The following is a 14719-nucleotide window of genomic DNA, read 5'->3' as shown; positions in this document are numbered from 1 at the left end:
GCAGTTCATTCCATACATGCAATGCCCTCAACGTGAATAAGATGCCCCTTAGATTCCTTTTAAACCTTTTCCCTCTCGCCTTAAGCCTGTACCCTCTATTTTCGGACCCACCGAACTTGGGAAGAAGTCCCTGACTGCACACCTTATCCTTGCCCTTCATGATTTTATAAGATCACCTCTCAGCCTCCAACTCTCCAGGGAAAATAGTCCCAGCCTATTCAGCCTTTCCCAATAGCTCAAACCGTCCATCCCCGGGAAAGTCCTTGCAAATATTTTCTGAACCCTTTCAAGTTTCTCAACATTATTCCAAGAACAGGGAGATTGGAACTGAAAACAGAATTCCAGAAGGGCCTTCATCAATATCCTGTACAGCCACAATATGACATCACAACAGCTGCATTCAATGCATTGACCAATAACGGGGAGCGTACCAAATGCTGCATTCACTCCCTCGCCTCCCTGGGACTCTACTTTCAAGGAACTATGAACCTGCATTCCAAGGTCTCTTTGTTCAGCAACGCTCCCCAGGACATTACCATAAGTGCACAAGTCCTGCCCTGATTTGCCTTTCCAAAGTACAACAGCTCACATTTATCTAAATTGAACTCCGTCTGCCATTCCTTGCTCCAATGGCCCACCTGATCAAGATCCTGTTGTATTCTGAGCTAACCTTCTTCACTGTCCATGACACCTCCAATTTTGGTGTCTTCTGTAAACCTACTGACCATACCTCATATATTCACATCCAAGTCATTTATTTAAGGGCCCAATATCCATCATTGCATCACACTGCTGCTCACAGACCTCCAGTGTGCAAAGCAACCCTCCATCATCCTCGGTCTCCTACCTTCAAGGTAGTTTTGTAATGGCTTGCTCTCTCTGCATTCCATGTGATCTAACCCTGCTAACCAGTCTGCTTTGTGGAACCTTGTTGAATGTCCATATAAACAGCATTCACCGCCTGGTTTAATCAATTTTCTTTGTCACTTCAAAACACTCACTCAAGTTAGTGAGACCCAATTGTGCATGTACAAAGCCACATTGACTCTCCCTGATCATTTCTGTCCCGTTGCGCCTTCCTTGTTCAGTCCACACTCTCCCACCAACCCACGCTCCACACCCTTGACCCTCCCTTACCGTCACAGGAAATGTAAAACATGCGGCCACACCTCCCTCTGACCTCTGTCCAAGACCCCAAAAGGATCTTTTCACATCAGGCAGAGATTTGCCTGCACATCCCAAAACCTCATATACTGCATCTAGACACTATGGGAAATTTAACATGATTCATCCAACTAACCTACACATCTTTGGACTGTGGGAGCAAACTGGAACACCCGAAGGAAATCCTCACAGACACTGGGGAGAATGTGCCAACTCCAACACAGACAGTCGCCCGAGGCTAGAATCAAACCCAGGTCCCTGGTGCTGAGGAAGCAGCACTAACGACTGAGCCACAATACTGTGGGATCTTTGGTGCTGATGCGCTGCCCCACTGATACCTCAGTCACTCACCCTGCCTCATTTCCTAAGAGGCAGCGATGACGGAGTGAAATTATTGCTAGACAGTTAATTCAGAGACCCAGATAACGTTCTGGCGACCCGGGTTTGAATCCCATCACGGCAGATTTTGGAACGTAAATTCAATAAATATCTGGAAAAAATAATCTAGTGACGACAGGAATCCATTGCCAATTATTGGAAAAACCCACGTGGTTCACTCATGACCTTTAGGGAAGGAAAATGCCATCCTTACCTGGTCTAGTCTGCATGGAACTCCAGACCTATAGCAACGTGGTTGACTCTTAACTGCCCTCTGGGTAAACGCAGCAATAAATGCTGGCCGAGCCAGTGACAGCCTCATCCTGTGAATGAATAAAGAAAACAGGTCAGGTTTTGTTCCTTCTATCGTAGGTACATCCAACAAACTCAATCAGAAACGTTCTCGTACACACTGAACAAATACCTTTACATCCAAGCCCTTAACACTACATCACTCCGAGGCTGTGTTGGTAAAGTTAAAACCCCTTATCATTGCATCCATATTATTCTTACAGATAACTGAGGTCTCCTGGTAAAATTGTGTCTCAATTCCCCGCTGACTATTGGGAGAGAGTCCATAATACAATCCCAGTAAGATGGTCATCCCTTTCTTATTTCTCAGTACCAACCAAATAACTTGCCTGGATGTACTCCCAGGAATATCCTCCTGAAGCCCAGCTGTAATGTTATCCCTAATCAAAAACACCTCTCCCCCTGCTGTGTTGGTCCCTTTCTATCCTTGCTATAGCATCGATACCCTGGAACATTAAGCTGCCAGTCCTATCCATCCCTGAGTGATGCCTCTGTAATTGCTGTAATATCCCAGTGCCATGTTCAAAACCATACCCTGAGCCCACCTGCCTGACCTGTCAGGTCTCTTGCACTGAATTAAATGCAGTGCAACTGGTCCGTCCCACCTCATTCTGTGACTTGCTCTTGCCTGCCTTGACAGTCTGACTGGTGAACAGTATCAGCCTCAGACTCACCTCTTTTCTCACTCTCTCACTTTCTCCTGACTCCCTCACTGGTTTAATGCCTCCCGAATGGCACTCGCAAATCTCCCTGCTCGTCAGGACCCCATGCTTTCCCCTTCCTATGCCATTGGTACCAATGTACAATGTCCTCCCACCGGTTATTTTCTCTTTTGAGAATATTCTGCTCCCTCTGAGAGACATCCTTGACACTGACACCAGGGCAGCACCACCCCATTCTGATCTCTCACTGTCAGCTGCAGAAATGGCAGACTGTGCCCCTGACTAGAGAGTCCTCTATCACCATCGATCGTGTGGAACTAGATATACCTCACTTTATGTTAGAAGCCAGTCTCAGTACCTGTAACTTGGCTGTCAGTGCTACATTCCCCTGAAAGTCTATTGCCACCTACATTTTCCAAAACCATATACTTGTCTGAGATGGGGATAGCCACAGGAGACTCCTGCAGTACCTACCTACCCCTCCTAGCTTTCCTGGAGGTAACCCATCTACCTGACTGTATCTGCAGTATCCTGCATTCCTGAGACTGCCACCTATCACACCCCCCGGCTCCTGTCAATTCCTCACTGCCTTTAATCACTCCTCCACCAATCCATGTGATCCAAAAGGATTTTCAATCACATTTCCTGCAGACATAATCATCAGGATCATTGAAACTCTCCCTAATCTCCCACATCCGACAGGAACAGCACGCCACTCTACAACAGGCCATCTCTCTGCCTTAACAACCTACAGACCAAGACAAAGACACAGTCTTACTGCTCAAAAAATACTGCCCGAGAATAGCAATGCTTACATTTCAGATCTTAAACATTTCATCAAGAGACTGTAAGACATTAAAAAGAAATCCTCACCTTACTCACTATTGTAGATTTAATAAAATAAAACCGACTAAGATTGATATTTAAAGAGACTGAAACTCACTGAGCTGATCCCCGGCTCTGAGTACTTCCAAGGGTGAGGTCTCTCTGAGGGCAGCTGTGAAATGTCACTGTTTCTCTTCTCTGCCCGCTCCATTTCTAGAGAGATTTTTAACTTCACAGCAAGTCGGCTCAGAGAGGTCACTGCTTGGTTTTATTCACTGGGGTTGCCTTTGCTGCCCAGACCAGTATTTATTGGCCACCTTTACTTGTCTTGGAGAAAGGTGGTGGTTAACCGCCTCCCTGAAATGCTGCAGTCCATGTACACAACAGTGATGTTTGGACAACAATCCCCCTCCGGCCGCACAACCCTCCCTGTCTCTGTAATCCCCCTCCGGCCCCACAACCCTCCCTGTCTCTGTAATCCCCCTCCGTCCCCACAACCCTCCCTGTCTCTGTAATCCCCCTCCGGCTTCAGAAATTACATTTCCGTGGCATAAGAATTTTATTTGGATTCATTTTTGTTCAATAAACCCCCTCCCCACCAAAAAAAAGGGAAATATTTCGCCCCCAAACAAATTTGTTGATTGACCTTTTGGAGAGGCTGACACATGGACGTTGCAGTATTTTCATCTCACATTGCACATGTAGAATGACAGAACATTCTTTTAAACATTGCTAAAAAGGGGAGGCAATGGCTTAATGGTATTCCTGCCAGATGAGTGACATGTGCAATGTTCCGAGGATTAGGGATAGAATCCCAACATGGCTAATGGCGGCATCGAATTCAATACAATCTAGAGCGAAAAGGTGAATGATGACCATGAAACTATTGTCAATTGTTAGAAACCCATCTGGTTCACTCATGTCCTGTAGGGAAGGAAACGGTCATCCTCACCTGGTCTGGCCTACGTGTGACTCCAGACCCACAGCAATGTGGTTAACTCTCAACTGCCCTCAGGAAAAATATTTTTAGAACTGTTAACTACTCTGCACGTATCACATAAAAACTGGCTGTTCCCATTGGGACCATGTAAATTTCTGAATGGCCTGAACTAAAACTGAGTTTCAGCTTCACGTTCTCCCTGTCTCCCCTCACTCTGTTTACACCCAACTCCAAAACAGACTCGTTGAGCCAAGCAGCCCTCTCAGTGCAGCCCTGTCATTGTCATTGTCTGCTCACACCTACACTGCCCTCAGCCTCCTGTACTGTTCCAATGCATCTCAATGGGAGCTCAGGGACAGCACCTCATCTTTCAATTCAGCCCTTTGTAACCCCAGATGTACGAATTTGTACATCTTTCTGCTTAACAAAAATATTGGAGATATTTTCCCACAAACAGAACAGACAAACCTGTTTCCTTCCACAGTTAAATGCCAATGATATTCAGATCCTGATGACTCCATTGACTGTAAAAACTTGCTTTTGAGATCCCAGCCACAATTATTCTGATTTAATATCCTCTGAAATGAATTCACAAAACAAAACTCAGTCAGTACAGGAAGAATATAAAGACATACTTTTCTCTTGGTATGTGCTTGATGTGTAAATGCCACTCTTTAAATCGTACAAACCCGCCCCATCCTAGGAAGGGGACATGCACATTCACCTCACTGTACCTTGCCCCCAATAATTCCTGGTGTTTGCGATTGTGTAGATGTCTGATCAGAAGGTCACCATGGGGTCAGATATAACTCAATATTGTGAAGTGTGTAGTTCTGCTGCATAGTTCCCAGTGAGAGGGAGGGGCTCAGCAGTAAGGGAAAGGAATTTGTCAGGCAACGGGTTTAACCATTACAATGTTTCATTGGAGGAAACTGCACCTAATCGAGTAGTGGGAATGTGGTAAGCAGTTTGATAACTGAGTAACAGTGGAGTAATGATGGGGAGGGAGAGCTGGGCATCGTCAGTGTACATGTGAAACCCAACATGGTGCTTTTGCACAATGTCACCTCCTGGCAGTATGTCCGTGAGATACAGAAGGGACCAAGGACACCAAATGCAAGGAATTCAGAAAGGAAAGGGAGAGTGGAGATGGAGCAGGATTTTGGGAGAGAAGGACATAACCAGAAAAGACAGAACAAGGAACAATATCTGTGAATGGGTGCGGGGGACTGATGATGATGATGAGGAAAGAGAGTTGGAAAGTCTATAGTTTAGTGAAATTAGGGTAAAGGGTCAAGGTGAGCTCTGATAAGGCTTGACAAGAGACTGGAGGAAGATGTAAGTTTAGGACAAAAACCGGGAACACATGAGACAGTTTGGCTCCATGGGCTAGTGGGAGGGAGGGAGGGAAGCAGCAGATCGGATCATCTCAGTCTTAGTGACAGAGAAACTCCATACGCTCCAAACTCTTGTTGTTGGAGAGAAGGATGGAGGAGACAGGATGATGGACAGTGTTTCACAAAGAAACAAAACCTGGGTAAGTGATATTTAAAGTGAGTGAACAAACCTAATGTATTTGACTTTTATCCAAAATATAAAAGCAAACGACTGAAGTCCTGGTTCGAATCCTAATTTGGCAGATGGTGGAATCTGAATTCAAGAAAAAAATAACCGGAATTAGGAATCTCCTGATCTCCATGGAATCATTGTCAATGGCAAAAAAAAATTCCTGCCAACCCAACAGTGGCCCAGCCAGCTACTCACTGTATTAATCACTGCAAAGTCTCAACACAGGAATGAAACTGGGTGGACCACTCGGTATCTAACAGGGCACCAGAAAATACAACCATAGAATCAGCCCTCTCGATGGTGCAACGTCCTCCAGACTAACATCTGGAGTTTGGTGCCAAAATGTGCAGAGCTGTCTCACAGACCAATCAAGGAACAGCCTGACATACTCATACTCACGGAGTCATCCCTTACAGACAATGACCAGACACCACCATCACCATCCCTAGATATTGAGAGTGTGGTGATGGAAAAGCACGACAGGTCAGGCAGCATCTGAGGAGAAGGAGAATCGACGTTTCGAGCCTAAGCCCTTCATCAGCTTGACCTGCTGTGCTTTTCCAGCACCACACTCTCGACTCTGATCTCCAGCATCTGCAGTCTTCACTTTCTCCTGAAATCTTTGGATATGTCCTGTCCCACCAGCCGGACAGACCAGGCAGAGGCCGTGGCACAGACAGGGAGGATTTGTCCTTGGAGTACTCAGCACTAAATCCGGACACCAGGAAGTCTCATGGCTCCTGCTGACTACCATGTACCGTCCTCCCTTGGCTGATGAATCACTTCTCGTTCATGTTGAACAACATTTGAAGGAAGCACTGAGGAAGTAAAATGGTGTCAAATGTACTCTGGGTACAGGATTTCACTGTCCACAATCGAGATCAACTCTGTGACAGAATTACTGACTGAGCTGGCCAGGTCCTGAAGGATATAGCTGTTCAACTGAGTCTGCAGTGGGGGGTGAGGGAACCAACAAGAGGGAAAAACATACTTTATCTCATTGTTATGCATTGACCAGGAGCAGATACATCTGTCCATGACAGTATCGGTAAGAGCGACCATCACACATTCCATTTGGAGACACAAGTCTTGGCTTAAAGCTGAGAAAACCTCCATTGTGTTGAGTGACACTATCACCGTGCTAAATGGGGCAGACTTTGAAGAGATGTAGGATCTCAAACTGTAGGATGTAGGATACCTCGGAGATACTGTGGGTCATCAACAACAGTAGAACTGTACTCCAGCACAATCTGTAATCTCATGGGTTTGTACATCCCGCACTCACCCATCACAATGGACAGGAAAGGAGGGCATGCCATGAGCAGCACCAGGCATAACTAAAAATGAAATGCCAACCTGGTGAAGCTACCAAACAGGACCATCTGCATATCAAACAGCATCAGCAGCACACAACAGAGCTAAGTGATCCTACATCCAATGGATCAGATCAGAACTCTGCAGTTCTGCCACACCCAGTTGTTTAATTGTCCATCACCGTTCACAACTCATTGGAGGAAGCATCACAGATATCCCCACCCTTATATGTGAGGCTCCTCCAGCAGTACAAGCACCAGATAAGGTGACAGCATTTGCAGCAATCTGCAGCCAGAAGTGCAAAGTGGGATGATCCATCTCAGCCTTCTCCAGTGGTTTCTAACATCACAGATGTAAGTTTTAAGCCAATTCTATTCAGTTTGAATAACATCAGGAAGTGGTTAAGTAGTGCAAAGGCTATCGGCCCTGCCAATATTCTGGCAATAATACTGATAGCTTGTGCTCCAGAACTTGCCACCCACCGAGCCACGTACCGCTCCAGCACTGGCATCTACTGACAATGTGGAACATTGCCCAGGGATGTTCAACACAAAAACCCAGGGCAATCCAACCCAGGCAATTTCCACCTCAGTCCACACTCGATCAGCAGTAAAGTGATGGAAGATGTCATCAACAGGGCTATCAAGCAGCAGTTCCTAGGCAACAGCCAGCTGAGTGACACGCATTTTAGGCTCCACCAGGGCCACTCAGCTCCCGGTTGTGTTACTGCCCTGATTCACAACCTGACAACCAGCTGAATACCAGAGGTGAGGTGAGGGGGACAGCCCAGTCCCACTCCAACACCACTATTTCTAGCTGATTCCACCTTCACATCAGCTCATATACTCAAACTCTCATCCATCATATGTTATATCCAGGCTTAATTATCCAAACACACTCCTGGCCAACTTCCCACATTCAACCTCCGTGTAATCTCAAGAAAACCTAAATCTCTGCTGCCCAAGTACTCCCTCGTACCAACACTTGTTGATCCAACTTCATAATCAACAACGTAGTGCCACAGAGGTGTACAGCATGGATACAGACCTGTCGACCCAACCTATCCATGCCGACCAGATATCCCAACCCAATCTAGTCTCATCTTCCAGCATCCGGCCCACATCCCTCAATTTAAAATTCTCACCCTTGATGTAATTCCTGGTTGTGATCATCCCTAGCTCGCTGCATCACACACCCTTTGAGACCTCGACAACCCATTCTGTTCGAGATTCACAATGATCTGTTAATTCATTACTTCACCTGTGTGGCTGCTTTTACAGTTGCCAAAGCAACAAGGTCTGAAATTCGCAGCCAAAACCTCACAGGTCTGCTTTCCTCCTTTGAGACATTCCTCAAAACCTGCTTATTTGGCAATGCTTTTGGTCAGCTGACCTAATATCACCATCTCTGGCCTGATGTCTAAAGTTCCCAATAATATTTTTGAGAAATTATAAGCAGGATAATAAAACTACAAACTGTTGTTGATTGGGGCATGATCTTCACATCATCACTGTTGCTGTAATGAATAATCTGTAACATCTCCTACCCAACCACATTGTGGGAGCACCTTCACCACACAAACTGCAGCTGTACAAGAAAGTCAAACATCACCCTGTCCACAGGCAACAGGGCTTTGGCATTAATCACTGGGATCTGTGGAAGGAGAAACACAGTTGATGTTTCAGAGAGTGCAAAACGGATCACAGGAAATGAAAATGGTGCAGAATGTGATAGTCAGAAATGGAAGGAAAATACACTTGCTCAATGGAAAAAAGAATTCTTGACTGTCAAAGATTTTCCAGAAAAAAATAATAAGCAACACATGGTCAGAGGCTGGATGGCAGTGAAAAATTAGCTTACAAAAATGTCTGTAAAAGTAATAGTAAAATACTAAACAGACCAAAAATACACCCATTGTTCGAGACTGTGGAAGCTAGACATTAACAAAGTGGTCATGAGGGAGCCCAGAGATGAATCAACAGTATAAGTTGTTATGATCCCACAGTCAGAGATGTATAGCACCAACACAGACCCTTCAGTCTAACTCATCCAAGCCAACCAGGTATCCGAACCTAATCTATTCCCATTTGCCAGCACTTGGCTCAAATCCATGCAAATGCTTCCTCATCATATCATGTGTCTATTTAGATGCCTTTAACAAGTTTTAATTGTACTAGCCTCCACCACTTCCTCTGGCAGCTCATTCCACCCACTGCATGAAAGAATTGCCCTTTAGTCCCCTTTGAATTTTTTTCCCCGTTCACCCTAAGGCAATGCCCTCTACATCTGGACACCACCACACCAGGGAAAACACCTTGTTCATTTACTCCATTCATGCCCCTCATGATAGTATAAACCTCCATAACATCACCGCTCAGCTTAGGGTCCTCCAGGGAAAACAGCCCCAGCCTTTTATGCCTCAACCTGTAGTTCAATCTCAAACCCTAATAAGTCCTTGGAATTCTTTTTTGAAACCTTTCAAGTTTCACAGCACCCTTCTGATAGGAGGCAGGCCAGAATTGCACACAATATTCCAAAAGTTGTCTAACGAATGTCCTGTACAGCAACATGACCTCCCACATCCTATACTCACTGCTCTAACCAATAAAGGAAAATATACTGAACGCCTTCTTCATCATCCTATCTGCCTGCAACTTGACTTGCAAGGACTATGAACCTGCAGTCCAAGGTCTCTTTGTTCCGCAAACGTCTCCAGGGCCTGGCCATTCAGTGTATAAGTCCTGCCCTGATCTGCTTTTCCAAAATGCAGCACCTCACATTTATCTAAATAATACTCCATCTCATCAATATCTCATTGTAATCTGAGGTAACCTTCTTCATTATCCACAATACCTCCAATTTTGTATGACATGCAATCTCATTTACGATACCAAATCATTTAAATGAATGATGAAACAAATCAAAAAATTAACATCCATTTCTCGGAGTTTGAATGTGCTCTGTGTAAATCCTGCCCAATGACTCTGTACCAGAGAAAGGCTGCACATGCGCCTGGCTGCACCGTGCCCCCTACAAAGCTGGCGGCTCCGCACGTGTCCAGTGAATTCTTGCCCCGAATAAAGATGGCGGCACGCACCCATGCCTGCAGCCACACTGAGGCAATTCCCCATTTACTGAAAACATGAGACTGGAACGTTCAAATTTGTTTTCCAATGTGTACATACAGAACCTCTCTCACCTCCTGCGGTTCCACAGACAGCCTTGATGTTTGCGGGTACCTATTCTCTGCCTGGTTACTCGTTTGTCCTTAGTGTATTTGTACAATCACTTTGGATTCTCCTTAAACCCATTTCCTAAAGCTATCTCATGTCCCCTTTTTGCCCTCCTGGTTTACCTCGAGTATACTCCTACTGCACCTATACTCCTCTCGGGATTCTCACAAACACAGCTCTCTGTACCTGCCATATCCCTCCTTCATTTTCTTGACCAGTCCTCAATTTCATTCAACAGGCAGCATTCTCTACACCTCCCAGCCTTGGCCTTAACAGGAACATACTGTCTATATACTCTCATTGTCACAGGCCTATGGAGGCAATAGCAGATGAGGACAGAGAAGCAATCATTCTCAGTAAAGAGGTAATGTTGGGAAAGATAACAGCCTAAAGGTAGATGGGTCTCCTGGCCCTAATGGAATGCATCCCGGGGACTAAAGGAGATGGCGGGGGGTAGGGGGAGGAGGAGATAACAAATAGACTCGTGATAATTCACTAAAATTTGTTGGATTCTGGGATGGTTTTGACAGACGGGAAGCTACTAATGTGGTGGCACTACTTTTCAAAAAAGGACCCGTTAGCTTAACTTCTGTCGTGGAGAAAATGCTTGAATCTCTCAAGGAAGTAGTGGTGAGATATCTGGGTAGAAATTGTCTCATTTCGCAGACACAGCATGGATTCATGAAAGGCAGGTCATGTCTAACACATTTACTGGAACTATTTGAGGATACAACGAGTGCGTTGGACAAGGCGGACTCGGTGGAGGTGGTGTACCTGGATTTCCAGAAGGTATTCGATAAGTTGCCACACAAAAGGCTGCTGTATAAGGTAAAGATGCACAGCATTATGGGTAATTATCATTGATACAAGGACCGATTCACCAACATAATAAATAAGGGGGATAAACGGGTGTTTGGATTAGTGTTGGCACTACAACTCTTTGCAATTTACACAGATGTTTTGGAGTTGAGGACCAAGTGTACGGTGTCAGAGTTCACATTTGATACAAAGATGAGTAAAGCAATGTCTGCAGAGGCCACTGTCAGACTGCACAGGGATACAGAGAGGTTACGTGAGTGGGTAAGGATCTGGCAAATGGAGTTCAATGTTGTGATATGTGAGGTCATCCATTTTGGTCAGACTAACAGCAAACTGGATGATGAAATGATAAACATGCAGCAGGCTGCTGTACAGAGGGAGCTGGGTGTCCTTGTGCATGAATCACAGGAAGTTGGTTTGCAGGTACAGCAGGTAATTAAGGCAGTGAAGGGAATATTGGCCTTCATTGCTAGAGGGATGGTTATGCTGCAGCTGTACAGGGGGCTGGGGAGGCCACACCTGGAGTACTGTGTACAGGTTTGGTCTCCTTACACTAGCAAGGATGTACTGGCACGGGAGGGAGTACAGAGGAGGGTCACTAGTTTGAGTTGGGAGTTGTGAGGGTGGCGTATGTGGAGTGATTGAGAAAACTGGTTCTACAGTCATTGTAATTTAGAAGAATGGGAGGTTGGAGAGGAAACAAATAAAATTATGGAGGGAGTAGATAAGACAGAAGCAGGGAGGCTATTTCCACTGGGGGCAGGTCAAACTACAGAGGATAGCTTCAAAATAAGGGGGAGCAGATTTAGGACTGAGTTCAGGAGGAGCTTCTTCAGCTAAAGGGCTGTGAATCTGTGGAATTCCCTGCCGAGTGCAGCATTTGACATTATCAACTTGAATGCCTTTAAGGCAAAATGTAGATTTGTGAACAGGAAAGGAATTAAGGGTTATGGTGGGAGAGCAGGAAAGTGGAGCTGGGGCCATGAAAAGATCAGCCCTGATCTTATTGAATGGCAGAGCAGGCTGGAGGGGCCAGATGAAAGTTCTTGCCTTGTGCCATCAAAATTAGACTTTGTCCAATTCAGAACCTGAACATTTAGATCTGGTCTGTTATGTTCTGTAACTATTTTAAAACTAGTAGAATTAATCGGAGACACCCAACAGTGTGGAAGGTCATTCAGCCCATCACATTGATAGTGACCTTGAGAGCCTCCTAACCTCCCCCCCTGTAACATTGCATTTCCCAGGGCCACCCAACCTACACATCCCTGAATACTGTGGGCAATTCAGCCTGGATAATCCCCCCAACCTGCACATCCCTGAATACTGTGGGTAATTCAGCCTGGATAATCCACCCAACCTGCACATCCCTGAATACTGTGGGTAATTCAGCCTGGATAATCCACCCAACCTACACATCCCTGAATACTGTGGGTAATTCAGCCTGGACAATCCAACCTACCCTGCACATCTTTGGACTGTGGGAGGATACCAGAGGACCCAGAATAAACCCATGCAGAAAACCCCAATAAGGTGATCATCCCTTTCTTATTTCCCAGTTCCACCTAAATAACTTCACTAGGCGTACTGCCAGGAATATCCTCCCTCAGCAAAAAAACATAATGCTATCCTGAATTAAAAATGCCACTCCCCCTCCCCTCTTGTCCTCCTTTCTATCCTTTCTATAGCATCTATACCCTGGAACATTAAGCTGCCAGTCCTATCCATCCCTGAGGGGGGTGATGCCTCTATAATTCTGATAATATCCCAGTGCCATGTTCAAAACCATACCCTGAGCCCATCTACCTTCCCTGTCAGGCCACGTGCATGGAGGTAAATGCAGTGCAACTGCTCAGTCCGACTTCATTCTGTGCCTTGTCCTTGCCTGCCTTGACTATTTGACTTCTGAACTGTACCAGCCTCAGACATACCTCTTTTCTCACTATCTTCTTGGGTTTACACCCACTCCCTCACTGGTTTAATGCCTCACGAGTATCACTAACAAATCTCCCTGCCTGGATATTAGACACCTTCCAATTCAAGTATAATCCATCCTTCTTATGCAAGTCAACTCTACTCCAGAGGAGATCACAATGATTACAAAAGCCCTTTAGATTATCCTTAACCCTATTTGCCAAAGCTATCTCGCGTCCTTTTTTGCCTCCTGATCTCCCTTTGAATTATACTCCTACTGCATTTATACTCATTTTTTTTGGATTGGAATAAATGCAAAGTATAACATCCTGACAAAACAAACGTGGGCAGGACTTACACTCAATAAAAGTAGGGCCTTGAGTAGTGATATGGGAACAAAGAGACCGAGGGCTTCACAACTTTGAAGTCTGTGCCACATGTAGATGGTTAAGAAGGTATTTAGCAGGCTTGCCTTCACTGTTTAAACCTTTCAGTACAGGAGTTGGGATGTTATGTTGAGGATGTACAGGATGCTGGGAGGGCCTCTTCTGGAATACTCTGTCCAGTTCTGGTTGTGGTGTTATAGGAAGGATATTATTAAATTGGAGCAGGTTCAGAAGAGATTTACCAGCATGTTGCTATGAATGGAGGGATTGTGTTCTAAGGAGAGGCTGGATAGGCTGGGAATGTTTTCACTGGAGTGCACGAGGTTGAGGGGTGACCTTATTAGAGGTTTATAAAATCAGAAAGAGTGTAGATAAGGGGGATAGCTGGGGGAGGGGGGGGGGGGATTCAAAACTCGGGTGCATACATTTTGGGAAGAGATGAGAAAGGTTTGAGAAAAGACATTAGGGTTCTAAAAAAAAACAATTTACACACGTGGAATGAACTTCCAGAGGAAGTGGTAGCTGTGAATACAATTACAATATTTAAAAGACATTCAGATAAGGACATAAATAGGAAATATTTGGATGGATGTGGACCAAGCGGAGGCAGGTACAATTAGTTCGGTTTGGAATTATGGTCGGCATGGACTGGTTGGCCCACAGGGCCTGTTTCCTTGCTGTATAACATTATGACTCCAATTCTCACTAACTCTAAATTCCTCCATCCTCAACTCTCCCGAACACTGCCACCTCATCCAGCCTCACAACTCTTCCTTATTTATATATAATTCCTCACCAGCCACAGAACGCTCCCTGTCTCATGTCCTCCAGTTTCTCAAATCTCTGCGATATGTGCCTTTCTTTAGTTCCAGCCTTGAGGATGCCCTCATTCACTCCGATTGGTTGGAGGACAAACTAGTACGACCTGGTCCTCCAGTACTGCCCTCTGCCCCCTATTGGCCTGCGCTGACATCAATCATCCGGGGCCCATTGTGAGGTGAGTGGTGGGATCCTCCCTCTCTCTGCCCTGGGATGAGCTTCAACTTTTACAGTCAATGGGGCAGTATCACAGAGCACAGGGGCTGGGGGCTATTCAGCCCATTGGGGCTGTATTCTCTCCCTCTGGAGATGCTGCAAATCTGTCCCAATTCCCTTCCCATTTGCCCATAGCCCCCCAAATCTTCCCTTAAAAAGTAAAATTCC

At 45.5% G+C, this 14719-nt stretch overlaps 2 long non-coding RNA genes across 3 annotated transcripts in view; one reads left to right on the top strand and one right to left on the bottom strand.

The window, feature by feature from the left end:
* LOC132825984 (uncharacterized) overlaps positions 1 to 14719 on the top strand; it is a 65201-nt gene that overhangs the window by 34802 nt on the left and 15680 nt on the right. The gene's annotated exons all lie outside the window — the stretch shown is intronic.
* The window catches only part of LOC132825983 (uncharacterized), a 45426-nt gene that overhangs the window by 27486 nt on the left and 3221 nt on the right, over positions 1 to 14719 (bottom strand). The window contains exons 1-3 of one of the 2 annotated variants that reach the window (XR_009645833.1): positions 5849 to 5932; positions 4750 to 4859; positions 1757 to 1865 (exon numbers count right to left, since the gene is read on the bottom strand). This is a non-coding gene — a long non-coding RNA (uncharacterized LOC132825983). Of the gene's footprint in view, positions 1 to 1756; positions 1866 to 4749; positions 4860 to 5848; positions 5933 to 14719 lie in introns of those variants that run through there. The other variant, XR_009645834.1, reaches the window with a different exon arrangement.

Source organism: Hemiscyllium ocellatum, chromosome 21 (genome assembly GCF_020745735.1).
Source record: "Hemiscyllium ocellatum isolate sHemOce1 chromosome 21, sHemOce1.pat.X.cur, whole genome shotgun sequence".
Classification (NCBI taxonomy): Eukaryota; Metazoa; Chordata; class Chondrichthyes; order Orectolobiformes; family Hemiscylliidae; genus Hemiscyllium; species Hemiscyllium ocellatum.
Note: the sequence above shows the minus strand (reverse complement) of the source record. Positions and strands in the feature narration are given on the sequence as shown.